Source organism: Lolium rigidum, chromosome 2, assembly GCF_022539505.1.
Source record: "Lolium rigidum isolate FL_2022 chromosome 2, APGP_CSIRO_Lrig_0.1, whole genome shotgun sequence".
Classification (NCBI taxonomy): Eukaryota; Viridiplantae; Streptophyta; class Magnoliopsida; order Poales; family Poaceae; genus Lolium; species Lolium rigidum.
Genome location: NC_061509.1, coordinates 56,625,834 through 56,643,628, shown reverse-complemented (window position 1 = coordinate 56,643,628; position 17,795 = coordinate 56,625,834). Strand labels below are relative to the sequence as shown.

Genomic DNA, 17,795 nt, shown 5'->3' with positions numbered 1-17,795 from the left:
CTCCATAATGAGTTATAGCAACGAGCAGTAAATAAAATCAGCACAAACGAGTAGAAATTTCCCTTACCAATTCCACTTACCAATAGCGCTTCACTCCCCGGCAACGGCGCCGTAAAATAGTCTTGATGACCCACAAGTATAGGGGGTGTATCGTAGTATCTTCGATAAGTAAGAATGTCGATCCCAACAAGGAGCAGAAGGTGTTGACAAGCGGTTTCGATGAAGGATTCACCGTAAATGCTCACGGACAAGTATTCGGGGGTTTTGATGTAACGGATGAATAAAGTACGAGTAAGTAAAGTGCGAGAGTAACAATTGCAGCGAGTGGCCCAATCCTTTTAGCACAAAGGACAAGCCGGTTTGTTTACTTATAATGACCAAACGTTCTCGAGGACACACGGGATTTTAGTCTAGTGCTTTCGCTACATACGGCTAATTAATCTTCATTGTTTTGATAAGTGTTGTGTGGGTGAACCTATGCTAATGTACCGCCCTTCCTAGGACTAATACATACTTGTGATTATACCCCTTGCAAGCATCCGCAACTACAAGAAAGTAATTAAGATAAATCTAACCACGACCTTAAACTCTGAGATCCTCGCGATCCCTCCCCGCATCGATATACCAACGGGTGCTCGGGTTTCGTCACTCCGGCAACCCCGCAATTGGCAAACGAGTACAAGATGCATTCCCCTAGGCCCATAAAGGTGAAGTGTCGTGTAGTCGACGTTCACACGACACCACTAGAAGAATAACACCACAACTTAAATATCATAACATTGAATATTACTCAACCATACTTCACTACTAACATTTAGACTTCACCCATGTCCTCAAGAACTAAACGAACTACTCACGAGACATCATATGGAACATGATCAGAGGTGATATGATAATGAATAACAATCTGAACATAAACCTTGGTTCAACGGTTTCACTCAATAGCATCAATAACAAGTAGAAATCAACACCGGGAGAGTTTCCCCTATCAAACAATCAAGATCAAACCCAAATTTCTACAGCGGTGACGAGGTGCAGCGGTGGAGATGGCGGTGATGATGATGAAGATGATGGTGATGGTGATGGAGATGATGTCCAGCTCGATGACGGTGGCGATGGCGTCGATTTCCCCCTCCGGGAGGGAATTTCCCCGGCGGATTCCTGCCCGCCGGAGAGCTCTTTTCTCTCTGGTGTTCTCCGCCCCGCAGAGGCGGCTGTGTCTCTTCGCGACGTACCCCCTCTGGCTTAGGTTTTCGGGACGAAGGAGTACGCGAAGAAAAGGAGGCGAGAGGGGCTGTGGGCCCTCCTCCTCATAGGGCGGCGCGGCCAGGCCTTGGGCCGCGCCGGCCTATGGGGTGGGCCCACCTCGGGTCCCCTCTTCTCCCCTTTCTGGCTCCCTTCGTCATCTGGAAAAATAGGAGTTTTCGTGTAATTCCCGTCAATTGTTGATCTTCCGAAATATTGCATTCGACGATGCTTTTTCCAGCGAGAATCCGGCTCCAGGTGCGCGATCCTCCAATAATCATGAAACATGCAAAATAGATGAAATAACATAAGTATTATCTCCAAATATGAAATATATCAATGAATAACAGCAAATTATGATATAATGATGCAAATTGGACGTATCAGCAGCCAGTCTGAGCAGAACATTGGCTCGAGCTTCGACACGTTGATCTTCGGCAGCAGTATCCAAAAATGAGCCTGGTACAACAAATAAACTGTCAAGGAAGGAAAAATAACAAAAACAACATCCAGCATGGTTATGAACAGGAAACATACCTGTCATGTCCAGGCTGGCGTCAGTCATTAGCTAAAGCATATAATTTTCTCGAGAAGAAGCTTCGGTAGCCTCAAGCAATGACGAGCATCCTTTGCAGCAATGGCTTCTTTTGCGTGTTGAAGAGCAATATTCTCTCTTTCGGATGCTTGCCGAGATTGTTCCATCATCGCAAGAGTTTGTTTCTTCATGGATTGGAGTTGTTGGCGCAATTCTTGCAAATCTTGCGACAAATGTTGTCTTGAAGAACCTTCGATGAGGTTATCATGGACTATTGTTTTCTTCGAGAAGGAGGAAGCAGAAGAAGTATCGGCAGAATGAAGATTGGCAGAGTAGTTATCAAATATCAACTGGAAAAGAAAATTCCAATATCAAAGGATTGCACAAGACAGAATTCCATTGATCTTCAAGAAATTTACATGGATATTACAAAGGGAGTTCTTCAAAAGGACTACTAAGGTAATTGTCGCCAAAGCTAATATGACGGCAATGGCTAAAGAAACAGAAAAAATAAAAAGAAGGGGCATTCAACTAGACCTCCGGCTTTGATGAGCTAGGAGTTGAAGATGGCTTGATCCCGAGATAGGACAGGATTTTCTTCGTGTTGGGCTTTGCCGCCTTGATCAACGATCGCCATTTTGTTTGCTCTATCCGTTACGTGTCGCCTACTTTCGCCCGGTCGATAGTTTGTTGGCTATCGGCGACCAAGGCAACAGTGCTTTCGACAGCAATCTTCATGTTCTCCTGGCGCATCTTCAGTCCAAGATCCTCTGGTGGATTGAAGTCCTTGGCAAGAGCAAGGAAAGTCTTGGGTTCCGCTTTCTTCGGGAAGAAATAGGGGAACAGCCGTGACAATCCTGCGTCAGCCTGTTCAATGCCTTCGCGAGCTTCGGTTCCATGAAACTCAAGGACAGAGAGCGCATCAAGAAGAGGATCGTTGTCAGGATCTTCAAGCTCAAATTCTTGGTTTGTTCTACCTGTCGCAGAAAATATATGTCGACAGTAAGTAAAAAAAAAGAGAGTAAGTCTAAGAAAAATAGAATGGATCGACAAAATTACCGACAAAGCGCCGATTCTGTGCGTTCAAGCGCTTGATGATCGCCTTTTCACGAGTAGCCTGCGCGGCTTTGTGCTCGTTCAAAGCAGTTTCGGCATCATCAAGTCTTTTTTGCAGATCTTTGACACCAGCAGCTTCTGCCTTGGCCTTATCAGCCTCCGCTTTAGCCTTGCCAGCATCAAGTTCAGCCTCCTTGCGAGCCGCTTCACTTTGCTCTAATTTTTGAGCAAGCGTGTCGACAAGCTTGTTGGCTTCCGCAAGTTTTTCTGCCAAAATTGTCAAGAATCGTCAAAATTGCAATAGGAGCAAGAAGTTATAAACAAGGGCCAGCAAAGAATAATTACCTTCAGTCTTGCTGGCATACTCACGGTACCCAATGAATTGGGCACCGATGCGAATAAGCTCTTTGATCATAGGCTGTCAAAGAAGGACAAAGAAAGAAAATGTCGGTATGGGAAAAATATGATGGCATAAAAAAGCAAACAGAGGAAATATAGACAGTGACAAGAAAATTAAGAACTTACATCATCCAAGAGAGGGTTAGAGGAGCTACTCAATTGAAGGGTAGGCTCCGGGATTGTTTCAATCCTTGTCCTTTTCGGTGAAGGGACAAGGGGGCTTGAAGGAGGAGTAGGAGCGCCGACGTTTTGTTGAGGAGGCGAGGATTCCTCCCCCTCAACTGGCGTCTCCGAAACAACTAGAGTATGTGACGTACTCGTTCGAGCAGCCACATCAAAAGCTGGTACTTCTCCCTCATCATCACTGCGATTAAATGTTCGTAGCATAAAAAGCAAGATAGACAAAAATCTTCGAGTACAAAAATAAAAAAAGTGACTTACGAACTGATGAGGGCCTCAAGGTATGGATCATAAGCTGCCTTCTGACCTGAAGGAACAGCTTCTTCGGCTTTGGAGGTGCCGGAATCTTCGACATCATTCCTTTTCCTTTTGTTCCTTGGAGAAACAGCGAGGAGGAGGAGATTGTGCCGATGCGAGTGCCTTCGGAGGCAGCCTCCTTTTCAGAAGATCCCGCAGATTTGTGAGAATCTGCGGGTTCATTCACAAAAGAGGGGGCATCTTGGTTGTCGTCGGTGACAACGGCCCTTTCCTCGACTTCTCCACCTTCAGGAAGGGGAGGAAGCGAGACAAGTTTTGGATGGTTCTATACAAAAACAGGGGAAGATGTCAAAAAAGGAGTTACAAAAAGATAGCAAGGCAGTAACAAATCAATCGACAAAGTTTACCTTGGGAAGCGCATTGGTGGCGCTGTACGGTTTTACACGACAAGAAGAAGGGATAGAATCTTTTTTGCTGAGAGAGGAGATTTTTCGGACAAGCTTCTCTAAGTCCTTGACCTCCAAATCCGCTGACAACCGATCTGCGTCCTTGTCACCAACATACTTCCAGAGAGGGTATTTGCGAGCCTGAAGAGGATGCACTCTGGTTCTAAGAAAATACGCTGTGATTTGGATACCTGACAACTCTTTGCCGCGAGTATTTTGCAACTCATGGATGCGAGTCATCAAGGCCTCTGTCGATATTTTTTCTTCCTCGGTAGCCTCTGCATCCCAGGAGCGGCGGCGAAGGATTTTCTCGGCACCATCGGAAGGAGGGATGTTATCTTCAGCACATCCATGGTTCTCCTCCTGAATGTACAACAACTTCTTGCGCCACCCTTGAACTGAGTCAGGGAGTTTGACGTCGAAGTAATTGACTGTGGGGCGAACGGAAATAACAACGCCGCCTATATTATAGGCGACATTGGGAGAGCCATTGCGTCGACAAAAGAAAATGCGCTTCCACAGCGCCCAGTTAGGCTGGACGCCAAGGAAGGCCTCACAGAGGGTGATGAAAATGGAGATATGGAGGATAGAGTTGGGCGTGAGGTGGTGAAGTTGAAGACCATAAATAAAAAGCAATCCACGGAAGAAAGGATGAATGGGGGCGGAAAGACCGCGGATGAGATGGTCGACGAAACTTACCCGATACCCCATTGGAGGGGTTGGGTAGCTTTCTTCACTAGGGAAGCACAGCGCCTTGGGCTTCTTGCTAATCCCCAGCTTCTTCAAGAGATTGATGTCCTGGGTGGAAATTTTGGACCTTTCCCACTCTGCGCTTCCCAGATCTACAGCAGCCATTGACGATTCAGGCGTGCTGTGCTTGATCAACCGACGCGGTGGCATAAACAATGGCGCAGGAATGCAGCTTGGAGAAGATGAGCTTAGGGAGTTATGGGGCGCAGAAGGAGGTTTTGCAGAGAAGAGCAGGAGAACGGCGCGAGCGGAAGTGCTCGATGAAGAAGAAGGAGATCTTATATAGAGGTGCGGCGAAGCGGCGGTCCGTTGGATGGAAAAAGTGTGCGGCAGATGATAACCACGTGGAAACAAGGGTAAAAAAGTATTTTAACACTTGAGAAGTTACGGTACGTGCGCCAGGAAAAGCGGAGGACGTGTGTCCCCCACCTACACGACGTGTCAAGATACTGGATAATTTGGGCCCGCAAGGCAGCGGGAGAAAACTTCTCGCGATTTTCGGACTCTCAATCGTGGTTATTGTCAGCAATAACGTCACCTTGGCAGAGAGAAAAATTCAACTCAACATCTGCATAAAAAGGCGACATGCAAAAATATTGGAGAGCCTTTGATCAAATACAAGTTTTTGATCAAATGCTCGGGGGCTACTTTGAAAAAATGAAAAAGATCAAGAAAGACAAAATAGAAATGGCGTGAGCCTATGATCAAATATAAATATTTGTTCATAACCTCGGGGGCTACTCCCATCGGGAGCGCTGTTCGCGCACCCGAGAAATTATAAAACTTCGGGAGAGAAAGAAAATATAGCGGTATAAGGCGTGGAGCCTACAACCAAGCACAAGTTCTTGGCTGTAGCCTCGGGGGCTACTCCCATCGGGAACGCTGTTCGCGTGCCCGATGAAATTATAAAAAAGAAAGAAAAAATGAAAAGAAGAAAGATAGAAGAGCAAAAGAGTATATTTCGAGTTATAAATAACTCTGCATATACTCCCATCGGGAGAGCAATATAAGTCATCTTTGACTCAATAAAATGTGCCATTCCAACAGCCGAATAAGCACTCGACAATATATTCTCGAACGCCAAAGTTGCGATCAATTTCCGAATGCCGCAAAACTTTGCGAAGGTAAGACCCCATATCCGTTCTGTGAGGCGTGGCGCCGTCTCTGACGTCGGTTTGCTACTTTTATCCGTATCAACAGATACGAAGAAAAATCCTAACGGATGCGTTAGGTACCCGATAAATATGACTGGGACTTGACAGAATGGTAAGACCTTAAGCGGCACATGTCGAAGTTTACACCAGTATTCCGAGATCATGTACAGGGACGTGATTTTGAAGTAGGTTTTTGCGGATTGCCACTAGAGCAGTTAACTAGTACCTGATCCGTCAGATGAACTAGCCCCAATTACCATTATCCCTGTACAATATAAGAATTTATGTGAAGAAATATAAAAAGGTTTTAAGTTGTCGAGTAAAAATAAACAGTGGAGATTTTCCCTGAATCTACGATTCAAGAAAAATCTCGGGGGCTACTGACATAGGCATCCCCAATGGGCCTGCCGAAGATGGTACCCGGGGTTTACTGAAGGCCCACTACCCGAAGAATAAGAAGATTCAGAAGCCCAAGATATTGTTAAGGAAAGCTAGAGTTGTAATAGGAAGCATTATTTGTAATCTTGCGGGAGGAGTTAGAAACCTTCCCGGACTCTGTAACTTGTACAATACGAATCCCTCGGCTCCGCCTCCTATATAAGGGGGAGTCGAGGGACAAAGAAAGCATCGAATCATTGTTTCTCAGACCTTAATTTCATAATCGTCGAGTACCTTTCGGCTAAAACCTTCGAGATCTACTTGCCCTCTACTTCCAACTAAACCCTAGTCTACAACTCGTAGGCATTGATAAGTTAATCCCTTGTCAGTATGTATGATTTCCAATAAGTCAGTAGCTCGCTCCATCATACCAAAAAATGGAGTCTTAGTCATTTTTTCCCATTAGACATGCTTCGTATCTATCAAGTGACTCAAAGTCAAGTGGTTCAAGTAATCCATCGGTATGGAGTTTCTTCATGCGTTTCACTCAAATATGACCAAGACGACAGTGCCACATATAAGTAGAATTATCATTTAATTTAATTCGCTTAGCATCAATGTTATGTATATGTGTATCACTACTATCGAGATCTAACAGAAATAAGCCATTCTTTTCAGGTGCTCGACCATAAAAGATATTATTCATAAAAATAGAACAACCATTATTCTCAGACTTGAATGAATTGTTGGAGATATGCCCAAGAGGCAATAATAAATTAGTTATTGTTATATCTTGGTGTTCATGATAAATGTTTACATCCCATGCTATAATTGTATTAACCGAAACATTGATACATGTGTGTTATGTAAACAACAAGGAGTCCCTAGTAAGCCTCTTGTATAACTAGCTTGTTGATTAACAGATGATCATGGTTTCGTGATCATGAACATTGGATGTTGTTAATAACAAGGTTATGTCATTGGGTGAATGATATAATGGACATACACCCAAATAAGCGTAGCATGTGATCAAGTCATTAACTTCAACTTGCTATAAGCTTTCGATACATAGTTACCTAGTCCTTCGACCATGAGATCATGTAAATCACTTACACCGGAAGGGTACTTTGATTACATCAAACGCCATTGCGTAAATGGGTGGTTATAAAGATGGGAATAAGTATTCGGAAAGTATGAGTTGAGGCATATGGATCAATAGTGGATTTGTCCATCCTGATGACGGATAGATATACTCTGGGCCCTCTCGGCGGAATGTCGTCTGATTAGCTTGCAAGCATATGATTGGATCATAAGAGATGACATACCACGGTACGAGTAAAGAGTACTTGTCGGTAACGAGGTTGAACAAGGTATGGAGATACCGATGATCGAACCTCGGACAAGTAAAATATCGCGTGACAAAGGGAATCGGCATCGTATGTAAATGGTTCAATCGATCACTAAGTCATCGTTGAATATGTGGGAGCCATTATGGATCTCCGGATCCCGCTATTGGTTATTGGCTCGGAGAGGAGTCTCGACCATGTATGCATAGTTCGCGAACCGTAGGGTGACGCGCTTAAGGTTCGATGTCGCATAAGTAGATTCGGAATGTGAGATGGAGACCGAAGTTTGTTCGGAGTCTCGGATGGGATCCGGGGCATCACGAGGAGGTCCGGAATGGTCCGGAGAATAAGATTCATATATGGGAAGTCATTTTCAGGGTTACCGGAAAAGTTCCGGATTTTTCGGTATTGTACCGGAGGTTCTAGAAGGTTCCGGAGGGTACCATAGTGGGGCCCACCTATCCCGGACGACCAACATGGACCGGAGGGGTCGCATAGGCCCACATGGGCCATGCACACCAGCCCCCAAGGCCCATGTGGCTGTACCAAGTGGATAAGATCAAATCCCATGAAAATAGGGACTTAACTTGGGGGGGAAGTTCCCCCCCTTGTTTTGGCCGACCCAAAGGCTTGGAGGAGGGGCCAAGGCAGCCCCCCCGCGCCTATATAAGAGGGAGGGGAGGGCTGGGGTGCAGCACATAATTCCCCAAGCCCTAGCCGCCCCTCTCTCCCTCCTCCTTCTTCCTGCGCAGGCTTGGCGAAGCCCTGCAGGAATTTCTCCTCCACCTCCACCACCACGCCGTCGTGCTGCTGGGATTCCGAGGGGATCTACCACACCTCCGCTGCCCACTGGAACGGGGAGAGTATGGGCTTCATCGACACCGTACGCGCGACCGAGTACGGAAGTGCTGCCGGATTGCAGCACGGGGACGATCGTCTACACCAACAACGAGATCTAATCTCGTAGGCTTTGGAAATCTTCGAGGGTTAGTCTCATATCAATCTCGTTGCTTCGATCTTGTAGATTAGATCTTGGGTGTTCCATAGATTAGATCTTGGATTTATTCGTCTTGCGGTAGGAAATTTTTTGTTTTCTATGCTACGAACCCCATCAGTGGTATCAGAGCCGTGTCTATGCATAGATCTGTTGCACGAGTAGAACACAATGGTTTTGTGGGCGTTAATGCTTTTGTTGCTTTAGTTTGTGTATTTTTGCATCTTGCGGGATGGTGGGATGAAGCGGCCCGGGCTAACTTTACATGACCGCGTCTCATGAGACTTGCTCCACGCTTGACATGCAACTTGTATTGCATAAGTGGCTTTGCGGGTGTCTGTCTCTCCCATCATAGTGAAGATCCAATTTACTCTTTCTATTGACAACACTAGTATCACCGTTGTGGTTCATGTTCGTAGGTAGATTGGATCTTACTCGAAAACCCTAAACCACGTAAAATATGCAAACCAATTAGAGGCGTCTAACTTGTTTTTGCAGGGTTTGGTGATGTGATATGGCCATGATGTGATGATGATTATATTTGATGTATGAGATGTTCATTATTGTATTATGGCAACCGGCAGGAGCCTAATGGTTGTCTTTAAATTTGTTAAGACCTGCGTGTCTATTCATCATGTAATAGCTTTATTTCAAGTAGTTGTTATAGTAGCTATAAGTGATGGACAACCATGAAGCGGCGCCATGGACCTTGGTGCAATGCTGGTGATGATGGAGATCATGTTCGTGTGCTTTGGAGATGGAGATCAAAAGCACAAGAAGAAAGACCATATCATATCACATATTGAGAATTGCATGTGATGTTAATCCTTTATGCATCTTATCTTGCTTAGATCGCGACGGTAGCATTATAAGATGATCCCTCACATTAATATCAAGATAATAAAGTGTTCTACCCTCGTATGCACCGTTTCTACAGTTCGTCGTTTTGAAGCATCTCGTGATGATCGGATGTGATAGATTCTACGTTCACATACAACGGGTGTAAGCCATGTTTGCACACGCGGAATACTTGGGTTTGCTTGGCGAGCCTAGCATGTACGAGACATGGCCTTGGGACACGAGAAACCGAAAGGTTGAACATGAGTCATATGGATGATATGATCAACATGTTGATGTTCACCATTGAAGCTACATCATCTCACATGATGATCGGTTTTGGTGTAGTTGATTTGGATCGTGTACCACTTAACAACCATGAGGGATGTTGTATTAAGTGGGATTTCATTAGTAATTAGATTAAAACATGAACTAATTATCATGAACATAGTCCGAATAGTATTTTGAATTAAAAGTTTGTAGAATTGGCATCCGTTTTCTACCATGCGCTAGTCTTGTAATTGAGATAGAAATAATGTTAAGTCTGACAAGTAACTTTACGGACTGGTACCGTATTATTAAGAATCAAGATATGATTAAGTCCTAATGCAAACTTTTAGTAAACCTCACATTGACGATTCAAAGAGCAATGGTTTCAATTAGTACCAAATCATCTTGTCTCCGTGAAACTTGAAGTTCAAATCCGTTTGAAAAGTAAGGAGCTGGAAATTTTGTTTTCAGAAACAAGCAAGGTATGAGATATGTGTGATATCTAAGACCCTATTGCAAGATGATAGAGTATAATCTAGTGAGACTACATAAACTCATAAGTTTTATGGGAATGTACGAAGGTTGAAGACGCTAGGCGCCCCGATCCTCCAACTAGTTGGGCACTAACGATATTCGCATATCCATGAAGTGATCGTCCTTAGTATGCACCGTTGCTAAGACTCGTCGTTTCGAAGCATCACGTGATGATCGGGTGTTATAGATTCTACGTGTGCATACAACGGGTGCAAGCCAGATTTGCACATGCAAATACTAAGGTTAAACTTTACGAGCCTAGCATGTATAGACATGGTCTCGGAAAGTCGTCATGATTTGATGGATAAAATTATGAGTGAAATTGTTCATCACATTAAAAGGTTACTAATAGTGAAATCTAGAACACTTGTCATGTGATGACAAACTTCAAAGTAAGAACCTCGAGGTTATTGGTATTTGACCAATGGACCTAAAAGTTATTGAAGGTGAAGTGTTTTCTGAGAACGGGGAAAGCTAAAAGAGAAACCACAAAAGATATTTTGGCAGAAAGAAAGAAAAAAGACTAGAAAGTCTAGCTCAGGTGTATATAGATGATATACATGTTATGGATGTACTAGTAAAAATGCCCGTGCGTTGCACCGGGATAAATTAAACTCAAACACTACAGTGAATCATCTATGATTACAATTCTCAAATGTGCCACCATGATGGAGATGATCACAATTTTTCCTGTTCTTGGTGAACATGATTAATCCTAAAAAGGTGAGTGTGAGAGTTTCTCGCTTCACCCACTTGTGATAATTCAAACTTGTAACGATGGTTGACACCGCCTCTATGTAATTTAAACTTTGTTCATTTTTCATCTTCATAATTTTAGTTCCGCAGTTTTGTTAGGATGGTGGGGAACACTTGTGTATGTTCTACATTTTGTGTCGCACAATGAAAGACTAAAAAAGTGATGGATCGGAAGTAAAAAAATATATATCTTTTTTATGAAAATAGTCAATGCTAATTTTTTTCTCAAATTCGATAGGCCCACCAAAACCCATATCTAGTATTAATATTTTTCATTTAATCTACTCCTTCTCCCTCCCTGCCACAAAAGATGTCTCTACGATGTCTAAATTTAAATAAAAAACTATATAATTGTGGGATAGAGGGAGTACAATATTTTATTCTTTTTCTTGATCAAGCTCATGGAGCTTCACCTAGCGTCCTTCTCACGCCACGAGACCGACAAGATCAAGCTCATGGAGCTTCACCTGACAGCGTTCCGTGGACCTACCTCCTGCGTTGCACCTGTACACATGTCGCCGTCCACATATATGAAGATCTCAGAAGCTAAAGCGGGCTAAGAAGTGTTCTAGATTCTTCCAATTGATATCATATACTAATGACATTGAAATAGTTTTCCTCTGTTTTGGTGAGAACCCTTCATGTTGACGATATAGCAATGTATGTCTTTCTGCCAGCGTTACACGCTTTCTTTGTCTCACATTTAAGGTAGATGTAGCAACTTCATGTTTGGTTGCGATATATGCCGGGTTCACCATCGCGATTGATTCTTTGCATGGTGTGTTGCGCCTCAATTCACGATATGTTGTGACTTGCTCTATTCTAGTTTTCTTTTTTTCTGAGTTCATATTTTCATATCTATGTCTATCTTGTGCACATCTTTTTATCCTTCGCTCCGGCTCTTTTATTTTCTTTTGATGATAGGCTTCGCGGCGTTTTTCCAGCATTTCCTCTTTTTCTGTGCATCCGTTTGTCCTTTGATCCAACTCTTTTGTTTTCTTTTGCTGATAGCCTTCACGTCGTTTCTTCAGTTTTTTCGTGCTTTTGTTTATTGGTCATCCGTGCATATCGCTCGGTTTGATACTGTGACCCAAATAGCTTGCCTACATCAGGTTTTGTATATTGCAAGTATGACACCTATTATTATCAATTAAAATGAAGACAACACAATTTATGCTCATTTTTCTATTATATTTCGAAAGACGCAAGAACGAGAAGTTTCTGTTTATATGTAGTTTGAAGCCAAAAACTCTAAATTGATTATCTAGCTTTGAAAATTGAAGCTTTGATCATGCATCCACTATTTTGTTATAGTCGCTAATGCTTTTAAATTGTTTCATGTTCTATAATACTCCATAGTATGAATTATCAATTATCAATTGACCTAATAATGCATGATATCTTCTCCTAATCTACAATATTTATAACACACAAGCAATGAGAAGATTCTGTATATCTTAAATTTGAATCCATAATAATTTGGAAACGAATGCATAAAGAAAGTAATGATGTCGTCTACTGGAAATTCATGTGGACAATCTACACAAATCTATCTTAGATGAGTTTTAACACAAACCATAATGGCATACATCAGTAAACATATGGGATATTTTACTTCTTATTCGTCTATCATACTTCAGTAAACAGAGTACATATTAAACCTATGAACACATTACTGGCATATATGTAACACGTCAATACTTGTTACTGCGTGATTACCTTTGGTGGAGCACGGGCAAACGGAGCTGAGGACAAATCAACAGGCGAGACGGCGGAAATATCTTAGCATGGGCAGGACAACCAGATTGAACGCTTCTGGCGGTTTCAGTGAAATTGATAGGCGATGCGGCGGCAATGTTGATCACGGCGAGTACGATGAGATTGGATGCCACTTAAGCAGGGGTTTGATTTCGATTTTGATTTGATTTTGATGGAAGGACTCGAGTTTTTTTATATACATGCACCTCATGGGCACGTGCTGGAGCATATTTCATGTTGGAGTAGTCTCGGAGCAGAGTTTGTGTCGTAGTCTGGGAGAAGAGTTCGTGTCCGAGTAGTAAGGGCATCTCCAGCGCGCGCGACGCAAACGGACGCTGAGCGACCGTTTGTGTCCGCCGTGACCGGAAATACGTCTGGGGCCTGTTTCAGCGGGGCGACGCAAAGTGATCGGGCCGTCCGCTCCGCGGACGCTCGGCGGTCGCTCCGAGTGTCCGCTCGCTTCCCCACCGGGCCCGCCTGGCAGCGGCACAACTGCTTCGTCTTCCGCGGCATTACTTCCGGGCTGCGCGCTGCAGCCTTTGCAGGGCCGCGTTAATGGCGTGCCTCGGCTTCCGTGAGCATGCGCAGCGTCGATGCGTCTTCTCCGCCAGTACACCGAGGCGTCGCTTCGGCAGTCTGCGGCCGCGTTAATGGCGATGCCTCGCGTGGCTCGCGGCCGTCGCCTACCTCTGCGCACGTAGTAATGGCGATGCCACGTGTGGCGCGGCCATCGCCCTGCCTCCGCGCTATATATACAGGGGCGCGAGCATCTCATCTCCTCCCCACAAACCCTAGCCGCCGCTGCCGTAGCGCCCCTCCAAGCAGATCCACCATGAGCAGCGCTGGACGCAGCCAGGCTGCCGCGCCTCCACCTCCACCTTCACCTCCCACTCCACCTCCTCCGGCGTCGAGCTCCTCCGAGGAGTTCGACTCCGAAGATAGCAACGATCTCCTCCACCCGGTCAGGGACGCCGCGGCCCTGGCTGAAGCGGAGAAGGAAGCACAGGAGGAGATGGCGGGCCACGCGGCGTTGGACGCCGAGCTGGAACAGCGCAGGCTGGCGGCTGCCGCTGCAGCCGAGGACTCCGACTCGGAGATATCTTGGTCATCCGATGACCCTGATGCGCCGACGCCGGAGGAGAAGGCGGCGGAGCAGCGGGCCCTCGTCGAGTCTTTCGAGACGCTCAAGGATGAGGCCGCCAACGCGCGGCTGGAGCAGTGCCTGCAAGAGGACGCGTCGGCGCACCGAGCCATAGCGGCCGCGCGGGAGGCGGCGGAGAAGCAGGCGACTGAGCGACGCAACGACGGTGCCGGCCCGTCAGGAAGCAAGTAGTCTAGGCCTATAGATCTACTTTGTATAGTTTTTATGCATTTTTATGTACTACTTTCAATGTTTGTACTATGTTGCAATTCAAATAAATGGGCCGCTCCGGTGGGAGCACACCCAGACGCAAACGGACGAGCGGACAAAATATGTCCGCGGGGCGATGCAAACGAACGCTCGCGACCACTTTTGGGCGTCCGAAATGCGTCGCGACGCTGGAGATGCCCTAAGGATTGGAGGAACGCCGGTGGATCGAGTCAGTTCGGACGGACCTACCGTGTAGCAGCTTCCGCTAACCCGGACGGGGGCACCCGCGCGCGGGTGCTGGCAGGTCTTGGCGTTGGAGCTGCTGGTGTCCTCATGTAGCTGAGGCATGGAGGCCAGCGCCATGGACGACAAGGTCGTGCCGCCGGCCGCCGTCGTTCCTCAGCATGCTCCACCGAAGTTGCTGCTATCCCTGAAAGTTGTATTGGCTCACTTCAGTTAACTTTTGGCTGGGCCGGGCTGCCATTGGAAGGAGTTGAGTGAATCGGGAGTATGACCAAGATAGCTCCGGCTGCTGGATGATCACGCCTCCCGTCCACATCCTTGCATCCCAGCAACACAACTGCTCCTCCTCCCTTTGTCACCTCTGAGTTGCAGCAGGAGGTAGTCGCAGTTAAAACTTGAAGCTGCATCCGCAGGTGTGGGTTCTAGAGGAAATTGTCCCGGAATGTGAACCCATGATCACCGTCATGCACAGAACCACACAATCAGACATAGCAGAAGTTGATTGAGCCACGTGCCGAGCTGCCGGAGGTGGTCGTCTCTTCCTGCAGCAAAGACGAACGAGGCGACCTCGCGGCTAGCAAGTACTGAGATTCATCTGGATCAGGTAGGTTAGGTTAGCTAGCAAACTGCAAAGTACTCAGGAAATTCGTCCGGATCGGATCGTAGATTTATACCATACTCGATGTTGTATCTATATGGGCGCTGTAGACCTAAACTGATACGTACCACCGGTTTGGGCCTCACGCCAAATCTTTTCTTGCGGGAAGAGCAGCCCGTACGTTACCTTTTCTCTGCCGGGACAAATCAACGCTTGACGGACGGACGAAAAGTTCAGAATCGGACCAAACCAAGGAAACATTATTTTTTTTATTATTAGGTATAGATATAGATTCCTTGTTTGGTCACATAATAAAATTCTTGGGTATTTGTACCAGATTGGTTGGTATGAGATGTCATACAATACAACGCAATACAAGAATACGATGGCCTAAGTGACTGATAAGGAATATGGTAATAATGCACGTCTGGAACATAATAAAGTGTTATTATATTTGTCGTTGGCATTCTACCTAGCCCTTAGAATTTATAATAAAGAACTTAATAAATTGTTATTTTGCTCTGGTCAAATGAAAACAATGAGTTGTTCAAATTATGACATTGCTCCATGTACGATGGATAAGTTATTATAAATCTTATGGTGAAACACACATACATAACACTGACGCTAAAATGCCATAAGGCAAATGATTTGAATTCAACTCATTAGTGGAACCGCCATTTAGGTCATGTTAGAAAGGAACGCATGAAGGAACTCCATGCAAATGGATTTTTGGAGTCATTTGATTTTTGAATCGTTTGGCGCTTGCAAATCTTTTCTAAAGAGAATGACTAAATACCCTTCATAGGCCAAGAGTTGAACGGGCAACTAACTTAGTGGAAACATACATGATGATATATGTGGTTCACTGGGAATAGTTGTGTGCGGGAGATTCTTCTACTTCATGAAAACTTCCAACAATGACTTGAGTATATATATATGTGGATATATTCGATAAGGAAGAAGTTTGAAACATTTGAATGGATTCAAATAAATTTCAGCATGAAGTGGAAATCATCGTAATAGAAAAGTCAAATATCTATGATTGGATCATAGTGAAAATATTTGTATTAGAAGTTTTAGCAAACATCTAAGAGAGTTATGAAGTTATTCTACAACTCACGTTTCTTGGAGTATCATAGTGATGATGAAGTATCCGAGATACGTATCCAAACCTTGTTGGATCAAAGATGAGATAAAATATTGATGCCATTATATTTTTGTGGATTATGCTTTAGAGACTTCCGCTTTTACACTGAATAGAGCATCATCATGATCCGTTGAAATGACACCATACAAATTATGGCAAGGGTATAAACCCTAATAGTCCTTCTTAAAATTTTGGTATAAGTAAATAAGTTTACAACCAAAACCGGATGAATGTCTTTGTTGGTTATCCCAAGAGAATGGATTGGGAATTCTTCCCACTATGAAGTAAAAGACAAAAGTGTTTGTTAATGTTACTTGCTTATTTCCAAGAAATTGTTTTCTAGCGAAGTATTTGAGTGGGAGGACAATGGAACTTGATAAGGTTTATGAACCTGAGCATGATGATCAGAGTAGCGCATCATCGGAAATGGTTCCGGAAGCGGCCACGAAGATCATAGCTCCCATGTCTACAAAGAGTTATAGTCAAGGAGATCGAAGTACTTATTGAACCTTGTAGGTATGGTTTACTTTGTGATCAAATAAATGATTTGTGGACAAAGGATTGATTTTGAACAATGATAAACCAACTGCAAACAAAGAAGTTATGATGGGCCCTGACTCCGTCAAAATGGCTATGCGCCATGAAATCCAAGATAGATGGATACTTTTTGAAAGTAAATGGATCTATAAAATAGATGGACTTGGATGGAATATCCTTAAAGAAACTTGACTTATCGAAAAGTTGTTTACGACAAAGTTCAAAGAGTTGACTACGATAAGATTAGATCTTCCGTGGCAATGCTTATAGTCTATGTGGATTATTCTAGTAATCGCTACATATTTCTTTTATGAGATATGATAGTAGGATGGCAGAAATACATTCCTTACCAGAAGTGTGTATGAAGGATGTATACTAGATACAACCAAGAGTTTTGCTAGTCCGTGGAATACTAGATAGGTATACAAACTTCAATTGGATGAAGTGAGTATCACGGAGTTGGAATCTTCACCGGATGAAATAGTCAAAGAGTTTTTGATTTCATGAGAAACAATGAAGATGCTTGCATTTGCAAGAAATTAATTGGGAGCGCTGAGACATATTTATAATACTTTACGTAGATGACATATAGTTGGTTATAAATGATGTAATTATATACTTGATTAAAAGGTTTCATTGAGAATTAATTTCAATGAAAGGATATGGACTGAAACATATTTAGTGTCAAGATCTATGAAGATAGATTGAAACATATAATAAGTTTAAGTCGAAGTACATAGAATGAATATTGAAGTAGTTCAATATAAAAATATTAAGAAGGTGTTCTTTTCCATGTGAAGGTTTAACAAGACTTGAGTGTATTTGACACTCGATGAGTAAAAACACATGAGTGATTTTATATCACGAATAATATGTACAAACTCGAGATGTCCTGTGCTCTAAAGTGTTACGAGCATATACCAGAATGATTCATGTAATGATCATTGGACAACGATAAGAATATCCTCGAGTGCTTTAGAAGAACCAAGGATATATATATATATATTTTTTATATGGGTA

General features: G+C 43.9%; 1 protein-coding gene across 1 annotated transcript in view; it reads right to left on the bottom strand.

Annotated features, from left to right (window-relative positions):
* Nucleotides 1-17,795, bottom strand: part of LOC124689771 (FBD-associated F-box protein At4g10400-like) — a 70,410-nt gene that overhangs the window by 51,989 nt on the left and 626 nt on the right. The window lies entirely within an intron of this gene.